The 16,789-nt window shown below is 32.3% G+C and overlaps 1 protein-coding gene across 11 annotated transcripts in view; it reads left to right on the forward strand.

Annotated features, from left to right (window-relative positions):
* Positions 1-3,899: 3,899 nt before the first annotated feature.
* LOC105219128 (PDZ and LIM domain protein Zasp) overlaps positions 3,900-16,789 on the forward strand; it is a 48,339-nt gene continuing 35,449 nt past the window's right edge. Inside the window, exons 1-2 of one of the 11 annotated variants that reach the window (XM_011195069.3) lie at positions 3,900-4,055; positions 7,072-7,283. The gene's annotated coding sequence lies outside the window, so the exon portion shown is untranslated. Of the gene's footprint in view, positions 4,056-6,328; positions 6,855-7,071; positions 7,284-16,789 lie in introns of those variants that run through there. The other 10 variants (XM_011195068.3, XM_011195067.3, XM_029044790.2 and 7 more) reach the window with 10 other exon arrangements.

Raw genomic sequence — 16,789 nt, forward strand, 5'->3', positions numbered from 1 at the left:
TTCAAATATATTGTATACATTAATTTTAAAATGTGCGCAAATGCAACACTGTTACGTAGCAGCGAACTGTTACGAATAAGAACCAAGAATGATAGAAGACAAGATTACGACAGGCTGAAGCGTTCACGACCCACGAATGGGAATAGGCAACAGAAGAATTGTCAAATGGAAAACGGAAAACGGAAATGTGAAACATAGTGAACCAAATTGAATAATGTGCAGATAAAATATCACAATGAACGTAATTCTTAAAATCTTCATTTATAAAATGATCCAATACAATAATACATATTTATAATTAAAATTATATGTTTTGTTACAAAAAGGTCGCCATTTTGCCAACTTTTTTGTTGGTTGGAAAAGTGAAAAAGATTCTTTATAGACGACTTTTTTGTACTATTGTTGTTTAATTCCGCCATTGCGGACTTCTTTTTCGGTGACATTTATATATATTTTTCACTTAGAATTTTAAATAATAATTAAGCACTAGCCTTGACTTCAGCTCTTTGTTTTGGTTTTATTGTTTTGTACCACAGTGCAATTTTGTTTTGCTCGCATGTTCGGGGTCGTGAAAGTTGTCACTCAACAGGAACTCAAAACCCAAAAAAGCTAACTGTTAACGCCTGTCGTAATCTTGTAATCTTGTCTTCTATCATTCTTGAATAAGAACACAAAGCGTGTTGCTCGAACACAGCAGACTCGCCGCGATTCTCCTCTCCTCGTCGCCCCCTCTCCTATAAAACTAATGTGCTGAACACATAGAAGACGACAAGCGACGAGCGACAAAAGGGTTGAAGTCTTCGCTGTCGCCAAATTAGAAATGTTTCTAATTTTGCCGACGACAATGGCCGGTGTAGAGCTGCCACTAATATGTGAAATGTAAAATTATTCAAAGTTCTAACAAGTATGACGTTATTTTGCCAGCAGAAGCGTAAAATAGCTTTGATATATCATTTATAATAACAATGGATTATTTTAAATAAATCGATATATTTTTACATTTTTTGCTCAAAAAATTTCACTTTAATCTAAATATGTAAATTTTATTGAAGTGAAAGATTTTCGTACGGCAACAATGAAATTCCAATTTGATATGTCGCTGCCGTCTTCAAAATGTTCACGATGCTGGCTTCAAGGCGACATTTGTGATCAGCCGTCGCTACGTTGTGTCGTGTCTAAGAATTGCCGCAACAGGAATTGCCTGTGTGAAAGGGGTCTAACTGTCAAATCGATAGCTTATTATTATTTATTTGAACTACTTCATTTTTAATACTAAAATATTTTATCAGTTTATATGATTACAGATTTCAATATTTTTTCCAGAATATTCATTGATCTTTTTGAGGGTACTAATTTCAGAAAAAAATGTTTACATGAATGTACTATGTACATATGCCAACAATTATCTTTAAAATATTAACTGTAAACATACATACAAGATGCAGACATATACATATACCAAATATTTTCCAGCCTACCTATGTACATATAATCAGAGTTTTTGTTTTCAATCTCACAACGCTAAATTATAATTCACCTAAAAAACATAAACACATCAGACGCTGCCACACGCTGCTTCAAAGCGACATTTGTAGCCAGCCGTCGCTACGTCGTTTTTGTGTTCAGAGCATTATATGTTTATATTATCTTGAAGTCGATAATTTTGGATGTGAAGGATTTGAGAAAATAATATAATGAATAGATCAGTGGTCGGCACTACTTGGCACAATCACACGTACGCTTAAGTGCTGAACACAAAGACGACGACACGACACGACGTACCCAGTAAAAAATATTTGGATTAATACCAAAATCGAGTAATAAAGGAGTAATGACTTGTTCATCCATTTCGAGCATTAAGTGAGTAATAAAGGCATTTTCGTTAGATTTTACGAAAATTGTTACTTTTCTCGCTTATTGATACATTTTGGAGGAATAAACGAGCTAATAATATGCGAACGCATACTTCTATTGCTCGTTTATTATTCCAAAATGTATCAATAAAGGATTAACCATAACGGCCAATCATAACTGTTAATTTTTGCGAAATTTTTTTGTTTGCAATAAACGCGTATTTTGTCACTTTAAAATAGTTTGAAATTTGTAATCAACGCGTGATCATTATTGAGGTATCGCGAATATAATCTGGTAAAAAGTGATTAACTGAACGAGGATACGAGTAAAAAGTGATTAACTTTAAGAAACATATGTATGTAATTAATTTAAAAAAATGTGTGAAAATATTTATTCCAAGCGTCACCTAAGGCGATTAATGAAAAGAGAAATTCAAAAATGTTCTACCAAGAATCGTTCTACTTCTTGTGAAGAGGCGTCGAAACTAAATGATTTGATATTAACACATTTATATAATGAACTTGAAACCACAATTTATAATAATTGCACATCAAAAAAATTGGTAAGATCTGAGCTTTTATATTTTATCTTAAGTAACTTATACATATATGTTATCTATTTTTTCATCTTTTGCAGAATCAGTTAAATAAAAAATATTCGTCTTATAGGGATTTTGAAAAAGCGATTCAAATCTGCTTCGTCTCAGAAGTATTCCTAAATATTAAAGTAGCTATTAACTTGATTTTAAATTATTATAACAGTGTTTATAATTTATGTGAATTACTAATTCTTATATTTTGAAAATTAAAACATTGAATTAAATTATTTAACTGTTAACTGTTTATATTTTTCTCTGCTCTTTTTGGATGTAAATAATATTACTCTTTTTTGTGCTCTTTCTGGAGGCAAAAATCATTACTCTTTTTGTGCTCTTCTATTCCAAAATAATTACTCCTTTTGTACTCTTTCTGGAGATAAAGAAGATCACTCCCTCTGCTCTCGTTTCGGAGGTCAAAGAGAGCTCAAAAGAATGCTCGGTTTGCGCTCCATTAGGAGCTTAAAAGGACATGCTATGTTAAAAAGGAGTAATAAATGCATGGGCTTCGGAGCATTCCATCCATTACTCGTAATCCATTACTCGCAAAGGAGCGATCTAAGATTAATCTTTCGACCATCCGATTTTTTACTTACGCTATAGCGACGATTGATCACAAATGTCGCTTTGAAGCCAGCGTCTTGAGCATTTTGAAGACGGAAGCGACATACAGCAATTTCATTGTTGCCGTACTAAATCTTTCACTTCAATAAAATTTACATATTTAGTTTAAAGTGAAATTATTTGTGCAAAAAATGTAAAAATGGTCGATTCATTTGTTTCTGCTGGCAAAATAACGTCATATTTGTTATAACTTTTAATAATTTTACATTTCACATATTAGTGGCAACTCTACAGCTGCCCTTTGTCGTCGCCAAAATTAGAAAAATTTTTAATTTAGCGACAACGACAACTACAAGCCTGTTGTCGCCTAGTCGTGCTGTTGTCAAAAAATATGTTCCCATAAGAACGCGTGTATTTTAATATTTGACAGATGTCGCTCGTCGCTTGTCGTCTTCTATGTGTTCAGCACATTACGCTCTATCGTTCAGCCGTTGTCGAACCAGCAAGTGCCCTGCGAGAAATGGCTTACTGTTATGAAAGTCGTTTGATGTTATGTATTAAATTTAAGGTTTTAAGCTGTTTAAAGACAATAAAGTTAGGGCTCTTATGATCTATTATATTTGTTTTAATAAAAAATAACTTAAATGAAAAAATGAGCACCAAAAAGCATGTTTCATGAAAAAATGGAAAACATTCTCAAAATGTAAGGTTTCAGAGTTCTCACTGGGTATCTTTCATTTCGTGCTCACCTACACAGTCACAATTCCTCTCGTGCCGACCACTGGAATAGATGTACATGCGAGAATGTGTAATCGAATGCTCTCTTCGGTAACTTTAGTAACATGAACCGTTTAAGTTGAACAGTGTGCTGATTTTCAAATGAACTACGCGATCATTTCGGCTGTTCGGCATTCGCTTCCAAAGTGTTGTCGAGAGAAGTTTGTGTTCGCGCTTATTCAGTTGTACATTTGTGTTGCATTTGAACATTCTCAGGTGGTTTTTGTTTATTTTTACTCGAAGTGCGCTCTTTCATTTGCTTTAAGTAAGTGTAAATGTAAAAGTTTTCATAGTGCGAAAGAAGCATAATGAAACAAATTGTCTAGCCGTTTTTGTCCGTCGTTGTCTTTTGCATGAAAGCAATTAACGCGAATGAAGTCAAACAAAAGACGAAAAAATAAACAAACTTTATGGTTGTGTAAATAAGATCGTTCCTTTGCTCACAAAATGAACCAGTGCCTCTGACTTTGTTTCGCAGTTTGGGTTTTTTTGTTCCCATTTTTTGGTGGCAAAAGGAGATGAAGTGAAATTGTGAAAAACCATTTCAAAATGAACTTCGGAACTTCGTTCGAATTTAGAAAATCCAGTTTAATCACTGTGCCTTTTAATATAAAGATATTTCCCATTGTGTGATTACAATGGGAAAGGACTTTAAGCGAATTCGCGTAAAACATGGTGAATAGTGCAAATTAAAGAAATAATAATGTGTACAAAGTAAAAAGCAATCAGATTTTATATGAAATACGGCAATGATAACAAAGATGTTAAAAATCGTAATTCATTGGTACGCTTTTGCTAAAAAATAAATATAAAAATGGAAATAAAATGCTTAACAATAAAAACATCTAAACGTCTAATTCGATGTTATCAATTTTGTCACATTGGAAAGTCAATCAGTGTAATGGAAATCACTACATTGTCTACTTGGAGACTGGACCTCCTGAACAATTTTCGAACCAAATTCACATTATATATGTGAAAATTATTCCTATGTTGCCGTCTTTATTGCATAAAATTTACCGGCAAAGAAATTGGTGACTGGTATTGCTTGAATTTTTGAATAACTATGCAATAATTCGATTCTACTCATGTATGAAGTTCCATTAATATCCCAACCAATATGTACAAGTTAACACTTAAATGCACAAAACAATGTGCTAAATGAGTCAATTGATCCAACATCATTATCTACAAAGATAAGCCTTATCATGATTTTGACGCCACCATGCTGGGAGTATAGCTCATGTTTTTTTGTTTGGTGAGATTCGTAAAAAAATTTAGAGTTTACACTATCAAATAGCTCCGATTTGGACTCAATTGACTGCAATATATTTAAAATTTGGTTAAAATGATTCCGAAATATACATACATATCCGTACATACTTATAAGTATGTATATACACTTCCATAAATCTTAGATTTGCTCCATTAGCCCCAAATAGTTGAAACAACAACTATGTAATCGTTAGATTTGTCCAATTTTAACAATTATAGCTCATAGCATAAATTTTCTTTGAATGGAATTTCGACAAATAAATAATTGGCCTAATCATTGTACTCACTTATCGACTCGAAAAAGTACATTCTGCAGCTAATAGATGTCCCTAAATACGAAATCATTGAATCCGCAAAATCGAAAAAATTTGGTCGAAATCTATCCGTTCATGAGTGAGTTGCGGAAATGTAAAAGAAATAAACCATTTTTATGTAAATAATTACTGATGACTGACTAAATTATGTTTTAAATGGGTATTTTACAGACCATAGACAAAAACAGACTACCAAAAATAAATTAAAGATGTTTAAAAGCGATATAAAGTTGATCCCTCGAAATAGCGAAAGAATTTTAGAAATTTAGCAATCGTTAAAGGTCAGTTTTAATTTTTTTGAACAAAGCAAAAAGCACAGACACTTAATCAAATTTGTCGCATTTGTCGATAAAGGTCGATAAAACAGATTTACGTTCTCACTTTGTGGTAAAGCAGTTTATCGACGGAATCAATGATTTAATGATTAGGCCCAATAAATTCCTAGTTGACTTTGTCAGAATTTATATCGATTTTTACCACTGAATGTTGCTCAAAACTGGCAAAATCTGAAGATATACTATATAGATATATAAATGAATGGATATGTAGTATGTATATGTTTTTGTTGTCAGCAAATACATGTGTGTGCATAAATGCCTATATACAAAAAGTAAATATACGAATTCTACAGATCACTTGATTCAGAATGAAGAAGAATAGCAACAAATGTGAAATGAAAACGAATGACAACCCGAATATGCCTTCATTAAAAATATAAGTAAATATATGCATGTTTACCAAGTAAATATATACGTACATACATATGTACATATGTAAATATGTATGTATTTATGCAGACGCATACGAATTTGGGGATAAAAGTACGTTGTAATTAAAAAATAAAAGAATTGGCAAAGGTGAAGTTTTTAAAAGTCACGTTTACTGCTTATAGAAGAGATACACGGTTAGGGACAAGAGAATTCTTCGTGCTACGCCTGTGTTTTCGCGATTCTCTTTTGCAGTGGGGTCTCCCACATGCTCAAACAGGTCGCTTTCAGGGAGTGCTCCAAATGTACCATATTATATCCGAGAATATTCGCTCATACATAAGTATACATACATATATATAAATATGCCTAAGATATAGAAATGTATACACTTGTGGTAACAACAAATCATTATTATAACGTAATGAACGCTTATTGGTTCTGTGGTACAAATAAATTCATACAAATGAGCAAAAGCAACAGGGAGAATGGTGTGAAAAATGCAATGATTACCCCGAGAAACGTACAATGTGTTTTTGAGACTTTTCGCAGCGGTTTTCATGAATTTCCTTTAGTTGAGAGAAAATCGTCGCCTAGACAACATCGTCGTCTAAATTCGAAAGAACCGACATAATTATTCTGATCAAGTCGAACTGATTGAATACAGATCACCAGATCACAATAAAACTATATGGGACTAAACGAAAATATCTAGTCAAAGGAGCTAACGAAAAGTGCGTAAACAAAGTTGAAAGTTATCGGGTTTAGGTATACAAATTAATTTTTCATGTGTTCATCATTACATGTGCCTTGTGAAAATCAGTGTTCATTTGAAAAATGAAAATCGAAGAGTTAAATATAAATAATAATCTTAATAAATATTAAATTAATGCAAAATTTTGTAATAATATTGCAACGCAAATAATTCTATATGATATAATACAAATAAAAAGAAAGTAAGAATAATATTTAACGGATTTTTCAGCCGAATATTCAGCGAAGAGTGTGCCAAAAATTTGCAACAAATCTACAACATCTTTAAAATTAGATTAATAGCGGCAGCAGCGGTATTGTTTAACAAATTGTCCTAGTATCTGTGGCGCATCAAAGCATAAGAACTCAGAATCTTTAAATTCTGATAAATTAAAAATATATACAGCCGCAATAGAACAGCGGATATATCGAAAACTTTTCAAGGTGAGTTTATTTTTAGAAATTCGAAATAGCTGCGCAGAAGATTTCTTTTCGAAATGTGGCTGCTATTCATATTTCATTTTGAAGATTTTTTGACAGAAGCAACTTGCTAGATACATATATATGTGTGTATATAAATCATAGAGATCGCATATGTATGTGTATATAGATATTAGATAACATGTAATATGTATTATTTCAATATATAATACATTAATGCCTTTCCATATAAACATGATTTATAGACATTCTTATGTATATGTACATGCTTATAAATATACATAAATGTATTAATAATAGGTGTATATTGCGTACCCAATGAAAATTTCTTATATACATATATACTTATGTATATATTTTCGTACATATTATAAATATTAAGCTGTCAGAAGCAACCTTAAATTTCTATCAGAAAATTTTAGATTTATTGAGCGAGTGGTTTCTATTAAAAAACTTTCATTGAGGGAAAATATGTTGCGCCAATCAAACTTGGAGAGTGTTGAATCGAACACACAGCCAAATCAAGTGTAATATTTTAATAACTGCCTTCGTTCCACCAAATATTGGAGAGTGGCAAATCGTTATAACTATACCAGTTGTTTAAACATACTAATCATACTTACGTTGAAACCTTGCGATCGTACGCCCCCTCTTACACTTACTCATATTCATTGTGCTAAAATACTCGCCTAGTTGCGATTACCGTCAATACTTTACTCTCCTCTACAAAAGCAATTCCACAAATTAAAAACAAAAAATATTTTCACTTTTGGCAGATGTGATTTTTGACATTTGATCCATTCATAATATTGAAACTGACGCAAACTATGTATGTTGAACAAAAATTTGAAGTGATCATCTTTTTTAAACATTCAAGTATTTTGATTTATCGATTTCGACTAATACCGTCCCTAGTGGTAAAATATTCGAATTCTAGAAAGAGAAAGTGGAGCGGTATTGGTTTTTTAATTGGTGAATTAATTTGGCAAAAATAAGACCATTACGAATATTTATTTAAAAGATTCTAGAAATTAAACTATCGAGGAGAATTAGTATCCCCCAATGCGATGGAATCTCATTTTATTCGAATGTTTACAAAATCTTTCTATCTCAAATGTAAAATGCGAAATGCGATAAATTGAATCAAAACTATGTATATATGTATGTATGTAGGTACATTTATTGGTGTAAAATTTTTTTCCCATTTTTTTTTTGATGATGCAATATCAATGTGTGTCGTGCCAGTTTGACGGTAGTTGGTACAAATCAGCAAAAATACTATAGAATTTTTATTGATGCGCAAGCGAAATGAAAAGAAAGAAAAATTGTCAGACATACAAAGATACTCGCGCAAAAGTAAGTATGTATAAAATACTATGTACATATGAGTATATACATTATGCACGTACGAAGAAAGATTAGTCAAAGAACCGCGATAGCTTTTGAAGCTGACTACTATGTTTATATCATATACGTCTATATGTGTACATAACTAACGAACTGTATGATTACGAGGCTTTTGGTATATGGGACTGTGAGACTGTCACAAGAAAGCGAACGCCATTGATTTGGCACCGAGTTGGTTTTGGATTCGACGCGATATCTCTACGTATGTATGCATGTGCCCTATGACTTTACGAGTACCAATTCAAATTTCGAAAAATTTTTAAGTGAGTTTTCGAAACAAAAGAATTAATATTATTTAGATTAATGCTGTTTATTCACAGCGGTCTAGTTTGGTTTCTGTAGCATAATATGTCAGAATTCAGACAACGATTTTTATCGTCTATAAAACTCGGTTGGTAACAGACGTCTCCATGGCACTTTGTTGACAAATCCAACAATATGGAAGATGTGTGTCGATTCGATATGATTAATGGGCCTAATCATTAAATCCGTTTTGATCGAAAAATTATGCGTCAGAATCATTGAAACCGTATCGAAAATAAAATTGACGATCACGTTGGGCTCACATATCTCACTAAATACGATATCATTGAATCCGCCAAATCGAAAATTTTGGTCGAAATCTACCCGCTGCTGAATGAGTTGCGAAAATGTAAAAGAAATAAACCATTTGGAAGGTTTTATGTAAATAATTGCTGATGACGGATTAAATTATGGTTTATGGGTATTTTAGAGACAAGAGACTAAAACACTATAACAAAACATAATTTGAGGCATTTAAATACGATATAAAGTTGCTCCCCGATATAGCGCAAGAGTGTAGGCTCTCCAATGCAAGACAAAGCTGGACGAATGAAACTGTGTAAAGGCATCATGTGTATATATTATGGGTTGATAAAGAATTTATTTATAGTTTGACACTGATGTTAAGTTTGTAACCAAAAAATTACAAAAACGTACAACACCTATCTGAAACAGGGAGTGGGGCCTTTATCTAAGTAACTTTAAGTTCACTTTAAGTTGAGGAGATCAGTTTTAAACTTTTTTTAAACGAAGCAAAAAGCACAGACAATTTGATTTATCAAATATGTCTCATTTGTCGATGAAGGTTGATAAAACAGTTTTACGGTCTCACTTTATGATAAAGCATTTATTGTATCGAATTTGAATTCGCTACGAATTCAATGATTAGATCCTATATTACAATATGATCTGTTGTGAAGTACTCATTATGTTTGTTGGTGGTAAGTTTTAATTTTTCATATATTCCATTCGAATGTTTTCATTTTGGAGCACTTGAGTATTGAGTATTCACTGTCTTTGTACTTCTCTAAGTGTTTGCCATTTGTATCAATTGGTGTATTGTGCTGTATCGGATCCTCTGCAGAGAGAGCAGCAAGGTCACTACTTTACAATTATTTAGAGAAATTGGGAATTAAATAATGGGTTCAACGAAAGTTTACTCAGTTTTAATTAAATTAAAATAATGTTTAATTTTAACATTTAAAAAGTTTTCGTCTAAGCCTAATGTATATTTCATATGATTTAATATAATATCATATCATATAAGAAAATCAGTTTGGGTTAAACATTTAAAGACTTCTATAAAGGTAAAACATCGCGAAGCAGGTAACAAATGTGCGCAATTTGACAGCTCTACATACATATGTGTAGGTATATGATAAACCTTTTCTAAATTTCCCAATTGTTTAATATCGAAAATACATTAGAGGGGACCGTGAAGTTGTGTACGGGTATGTCCGCATCAAAAACATTTAGGTAAATATTAAATAATTGTGCGTCACATTATGCTTGATGAACGTCACATTCCTTTCTACAGATATACAACCTTATCTTTAGTATGCGCATACCCACATGCATATATACGCACATATGTTTTCACGTTTACATACACGTATGTATGTATATATAATCGAATTTCAGTTATGAACATGCTTTATTGTATATTCATACGATTTCGGTTTTTTGAAAGAAATGTATTAATCATGGTCAACCTAACGATCGACACTTTGTCGATGAGTCACACGCAAAAACGTGGCTTCAATGGGTATCCGTTGATAAGAAGCGGAGTGAATCATCCAGGCCATGACTGTAAATATTTTCGTGAATGTGTATCTACTCTGCTAGTGCGATGACTGTATTTCTTACAAACAATCAATGGGTATTTTGCATATGTAAGATTTTGGTTAAAAATACACCAACTATGAAAATATTGGGAAAAATTGCAAATTTTTGATACCAGATTAACTTATGATATATGTATATATATAGTGGCTGTGATCACTTACTATACAATTCTCAATAAAACATAATAATAGCTGTCATCGATTGGCTAAGGGTTTAGAGAAGCGAAAAGAACGCTCTATCCTGTAATTCAAACAGACAGGCAGTACTTATGGTGCAAATAGTGCTGAACCATTTTCTTAGATGGAGAGATACTTTAATCTGTATAAAAAATTGTATTTTACCCCTCTGTTTCGAGCTACGTATATGCCTTACGTTTTATTTAATCATCGAATAAAATGTTTGAGAAGTAATAACTACAAAAATATATATTTGTATTGCCATTTTTGTCTAAAATGTTTCCTTTGAGTCGTTTTTACCATTGTGAATAGTCTACATATGTAAAAACAAAATTGGCAGCACTCAGCAAGCGGCGATAAATTTTTTTTTTAATGAGGTATCCGTATATTCTCCTGCAAATTCAAATAGATAACTTCGTTGTAAGCAACATGTAAAATTTTTGACAGCGAACAGCGCCCAAAAATATCAAGCAGAGAAGGGACCAATCGATTACAGCTAATATAATTTCAATATATCACAAGCACGGATGCCGTTTGACTTTTTATTTATGGACCAAAAAGTGGACCAAATAGATAAAAAAAAGATCAAGCTTAATTCGACTCCCAAGAGGGCAATGAAGTATGCAAGCAAAAAAAATGTAAATATTTTTCCACAAAAAAAAGAAGAAATATACTTTCACTTTATTAATGCAATTGATTTTGATTTCCATTTTTTCATCTTTCAGGTACATGAGTATATAGGTACATATATTAACTTGTTACACGTATAAATAAAATTTAGTATCCAATTTGTACATATTACAGTGAAACTTCGATAAGTCGTAACCTCGATAAGCGAATAACCTTGATATTTCATAGTATTTCTTCGGTCCCTAGAAAAATTCGCGAAAAATGCATGTATTTCGGTCTCTTTGATAACTCGTATTTTTCTTGAGACAAAAATTGAAAAATGTGTATCAAAAGCCTCTACAACTCGTATTTTTTTCACAAAAAACCGTACGTGACGAAAACATAGTACGTTTTTTAATCGTTATTATTTTACAGTTACGGTTATTCATAAGTTTTGCTTTGTTGTATACAACTAGCGTAGATTAGTATCAATTAGGACGCAAGATGTCAATTTCTCGTATGTGCAAAATATTGGCAATTAAAAAAAAAAAGAAATTATTCTTGCCGTAAAAAATGGTGAAAAACAAGTAGAAATTGCGAAAAGATTCGGTATTGCGCCATCTACTATCACATCAATTTTGAAAAAAAGTGATCTGTATTTGGGTTTGCCCTCAAACACCAAACGTAAGCGCCAAAAATTACCAGAATACCAGGAATTAGAAAAGAGAGTACTCACTTGGTTTTTGCAATGCCGAGAATCTAATACTATTCCAGTTGGAGGACATTTACTAAAAGAAAAAGCAAAGGTGTATGCCGCAAAATTGGGCTTAACGCTTAAAATAACGGCTTCAACGCAAATAATGGCTGGTTGGACAATTTCAAGAAGAGAAATAATGTAAGTTTCAAAAAAGTTTGCGGTGAAAGCGCGGCCGTTGATGATGAAGTGTGCGTTCAATGGAGAGAAAACATTCAAAAGTTAATAGAGAATTATGAGCCCAAGAATATTTTCAACGCGGATGAAACGGGTCTTTTTTACAAGTGTCTTCCTGATCGCACTTTGTCTTTAAAATGCCAAAGTTGTCATGGTGGCAAATTGAGCAAGGATCGTCTTACTCTGTTGCTTGCTGCAAATATGGATGGGTTAGAAAAATTTAAACCATTAATGATTGGTAAATCCATGAAACCCAGATGCTTTAAAAACATCATATGCTTTATCGTGCAAATTCAAAGTCATGGATGACACGTAATCTATTTCTTGAATGGCTACAATTGGTGAACCAACAAATGATAAAACAAAATAGAAAGATTTTATTATTTATTGATAATTGCACCGCCCACACTGCAATGGAACCTTTGAGCAATGTGCAGACTGAATTTCTCCCACCTAACACCACTTCAGTTTTGCAACCACTCGACAAAGGACATAATCAAAAGTTTTAAAACATTGTACCGTAAAGAAGTTGTTGTTAAACTGCATCGAGGAAAAAAAGGATTATTCCATTTCGATTTATGATGCAATGAATATTGCTCATAAAGCCTGGACAAATATCAATAAATCGACTATTAAAAACTGTTTTCGAGCTTGCGGTTTTGTTAAGGATCAAAATGTAGTCGTAGTCAGGGAAGATGTACTTCACATAGCAGAGTGGCCTCGTGTTCCACAAAATGCAGAAACACGTGTAAACTTTGATGACTACATTCATGTTGATGATGAGTTGGTGATTACTGGAAGCCTCAATGATGATGAAATTCTGGGTTTCGAAAACATCGACGATGAAAACGATGAAACATTTGAAATTCTCTCAGTTTCCACAAAGGTTCCGAAAGCTTCAATTGAGAATTTGCGTCTTTTTTTCATGGCATCAAATGTTGAAGACATTATTTTTAATGACATTGTAAACATCGATAATGCCATAGATAAAATACGCCAAAATAATGTCCGTCAAAAACATATTACGGATTTCTTTTAAAATGAACACTTTTCTTAATTTTTTTGTACAATTTTTCAAAATACATACATACATATATTGATTGAATAACATATGTACTTTATATTTTAAAATTTAAATATGTGCAATCATTTCTTGTTTTTTTTATGTAAAATTGAAAAAATAAATAAAAAAACTCTATAATTCGTATATTCTGTACATTGCCTGTATAAGTTGTATAACTTGATAACTTGAAAAACTCCATAACTCGTATTTAAATTGTGGTCCCTTGCAAATACGAGTTATCGAAGTTTCACTGTATATGCTTATGTCACACTAAACTAATTAAAAGAATAATAGAATAACAAAAAACAGTACAAACAAAAAACAAAATACGAGATCTTAAAATCATTTCACAAAATCTTTTGCCGGCCAAATGTAATGAGGGTGCCCCTTCGAAGGACAGAGTTCCTTGGCCAACAATTTATTATTTAATGTATTCAATTCTAAACAGTTTCTTAGCTTGGTTTTTATTAAACTTAATTCAAAGAATTTTCGCTCGGCATCGGCTGAATTGTGCGGAAGACTAAATACATTATAAACAATGTCACACAAGTCTCCGAAAGATTTTACACATCTTGATTTAACGTCAAAATAACGTGCTACCAAGGCTTTTTTGCATGTTAGAGTCCATCCCCAATGAAAACTGTATCGTTCCTAAATCGCTCACAATGCCCCTCATAGCTTTTTTACTTAGTTCCTCTGTCAACACTGCTGACTTAATTCTGCGGTACTTTGTACGTTTTGCTATATTGCTATTTGCGCAACACTCACTTAGTAAATCGGGTAAAAAATCAAATAATCGAAGCGGTATATTGTGGAAAAGCATAAACATGACCAGCATGGCGGACTTGTTTTTGCAAATGGCCTAGCCATTTTGTCCGAAATTTTCGTTTATTCACCCCGTTAATATAGTCATCACTAATAAAATTTCGATGAGCAACAGGAAGATGAATACGATTGCTATCTTTAATGACACTGAAGCCTGCCACTGAATATTATTGTAGCGAAAATTAAAAAACCCTGTTCATTTATGGGATAAAGTAAATTTCCTAAAGCATTGTATTCAAAATGGACCAATTTGACAAGAAGATGGACCAATTGATGAAGGGATAAAAAATGGACCGAAACGGCAACCCTGATCGAAAGCACTAACTGTTTTTGGAATATAGTTGCCACATACCAATATTACTATTTGGATAAGTTTTATATCGATACATTAATTTTATTTAATTGATTATTTTTTTATTTCATATTTAATCTACAAATAGGCGGTAAAACCGAGCAGCTTTTCTGAATTTTTAACCATTCTTGGCCCGTTGCATTGAAAATGTATTACGGTTTTAGGGGTGAATGATTAAGCTGGAGCCTAAAAATCTAATAATTTTGATGGATCTTTCGAAAATTTAATGAAAACCTGAAATTTTCGAAACAACAATGGCTTGATGTAAAAACTTTCTGGGAAAAGGTTCCAGTGTATCTTACTTTAATATGAATATAGTCTAGTTCCTTTGATAAATTCAAATAATAAAATAATATAGTACAGATATTTTTTTTGTGAATTATATTTTTAATGAATGTTGGAATCAAAATGCAACTAATTATTTCCCACTCTTCTGAGGCCAATATGGATGGACAAAATTTTGTTAATAGTCCAATTAGCCTCATATGCAGTACTAACCTCCTCGTGTACTGTGTTTTACCATTCGGGCATCAATTCGTCTTGCCATAAGAATAAGTTTAAGGTCCAAGGAACCTTAATGGCGACATCGCTTGTACTCTAAGTACATTGAAAGTTCAATATATTTCCAATTTGAATTTAAGACAACTGTCTGCCTCTCGCATTGAGATTTATTTGCGAATGTCCGCGCAGTATTCGCATACTGCGGTGCCCCAATTTTTACTCGTAGGCTGGCGTACGAGTATTTGGTTGTAAGTATTATTTTTTTTTTATTTCTATTGTAAGTGGGTGCTCTAATATGCATAAGTACAAATGCATGTATGTTAAAAAATTCGAATAATTTGGTATATACAGTGGAACTTCTATAACTCGAATCACCATAATCCACAAAAAAACTTCGAGTTAGTGAGACTTCGAGTTATAGAATTTTCATTAAAACATATAAATTTTCAAAAAGCTGTAAAATAAGATTTATATACTGTTTTATTTATTTATTTCGCAAAAATTTTGATGGACATACGTTTAAAGATGTTTTCTGTAATTTTGTTTGTTGCATTTTGCTATTGTTTGGCTCTTGGCGTATATATCCCTTGCCTTTGTTAGATGATTTATGCAATCAATAAGTGTAATATTATATTTTTTCCCTCGATAGTAAAATTTTAAATTTTGTGTTGTGCCCTGACCAAAAAGTTCGATTTATGGAAAGAAATTTGTATGAAAGTTGCCTTCTATTGCTACTTCAAGAGTTCGAGTTATGGAGAACTTCGAGTTATAGAAATTGGAGTTATGGAACTTCCACTGTATGTATTTAAATATTTATAACATGCACGAATTCATATTGCAATGTTTGACTTCGATTGATATTCAAGTACGTATGTCAATACGGACAGTCAATCATCGGCAGAGCCAATCATCTATAACGCGTCACCTCTAAGTGGTGGAAAGTCATTGCGTAATTGGAGTAAATCACGATGTCATGCTCAGATATGCTTTGGTATTTTGGCGATTTTGAATATTTTGGAAAGTATTTCATCAAGTGTGAGAAAGATGACTGATCTCCGCAGGGTTTTGAGGATTTTTCTGAACAGTAAACATAGCATAACATAGTTTCTGTGCGTCACTTGGTTCTGTAATTTAAGTATTTTATGCGGTCATGCATGTGTTATATGTAGAAAAGATATAGAGTGGTTGGCATAAAATTGTTTTTGAATTGAATACCCTAAACTTTTCATTATGTGCACAAAGCACAGACGTCTTATTTGATAGAAGTTTCGGGGATTTCTAAAGACTTGTTCATTAAACACCGACAGTCCTTGAATTTGGAAGAAGATCTATGTAGAATATTTATATCGGGATCTTTTAAGACATATCTACATACATTTATTTTTTACAAATAATCCGTTATAATAAAAACTGTCTATAGTTAATTATAATTGTGCCTATTGTAGTTTGGTGGATAAGACACTCTCAGTTTTTCTTCTAACAGCTGTTAATTATATG

This window comes from Zeugodacus cucurbitae, chromosome 6 (assembly GCF_028554725.1).
Source record: "Zeugodacus cucurbitae isolate PBARC_wt_2022May chromosome 6, idZeuCucr1.2, whole genome shotgun sequence".
Lineage (NCBI taxonomy): Eukaryota > Metazoa > Arthropoda > Insecta > Diptera > Tephritidae > Zeugodacus > Zeugodacus cucurbitae.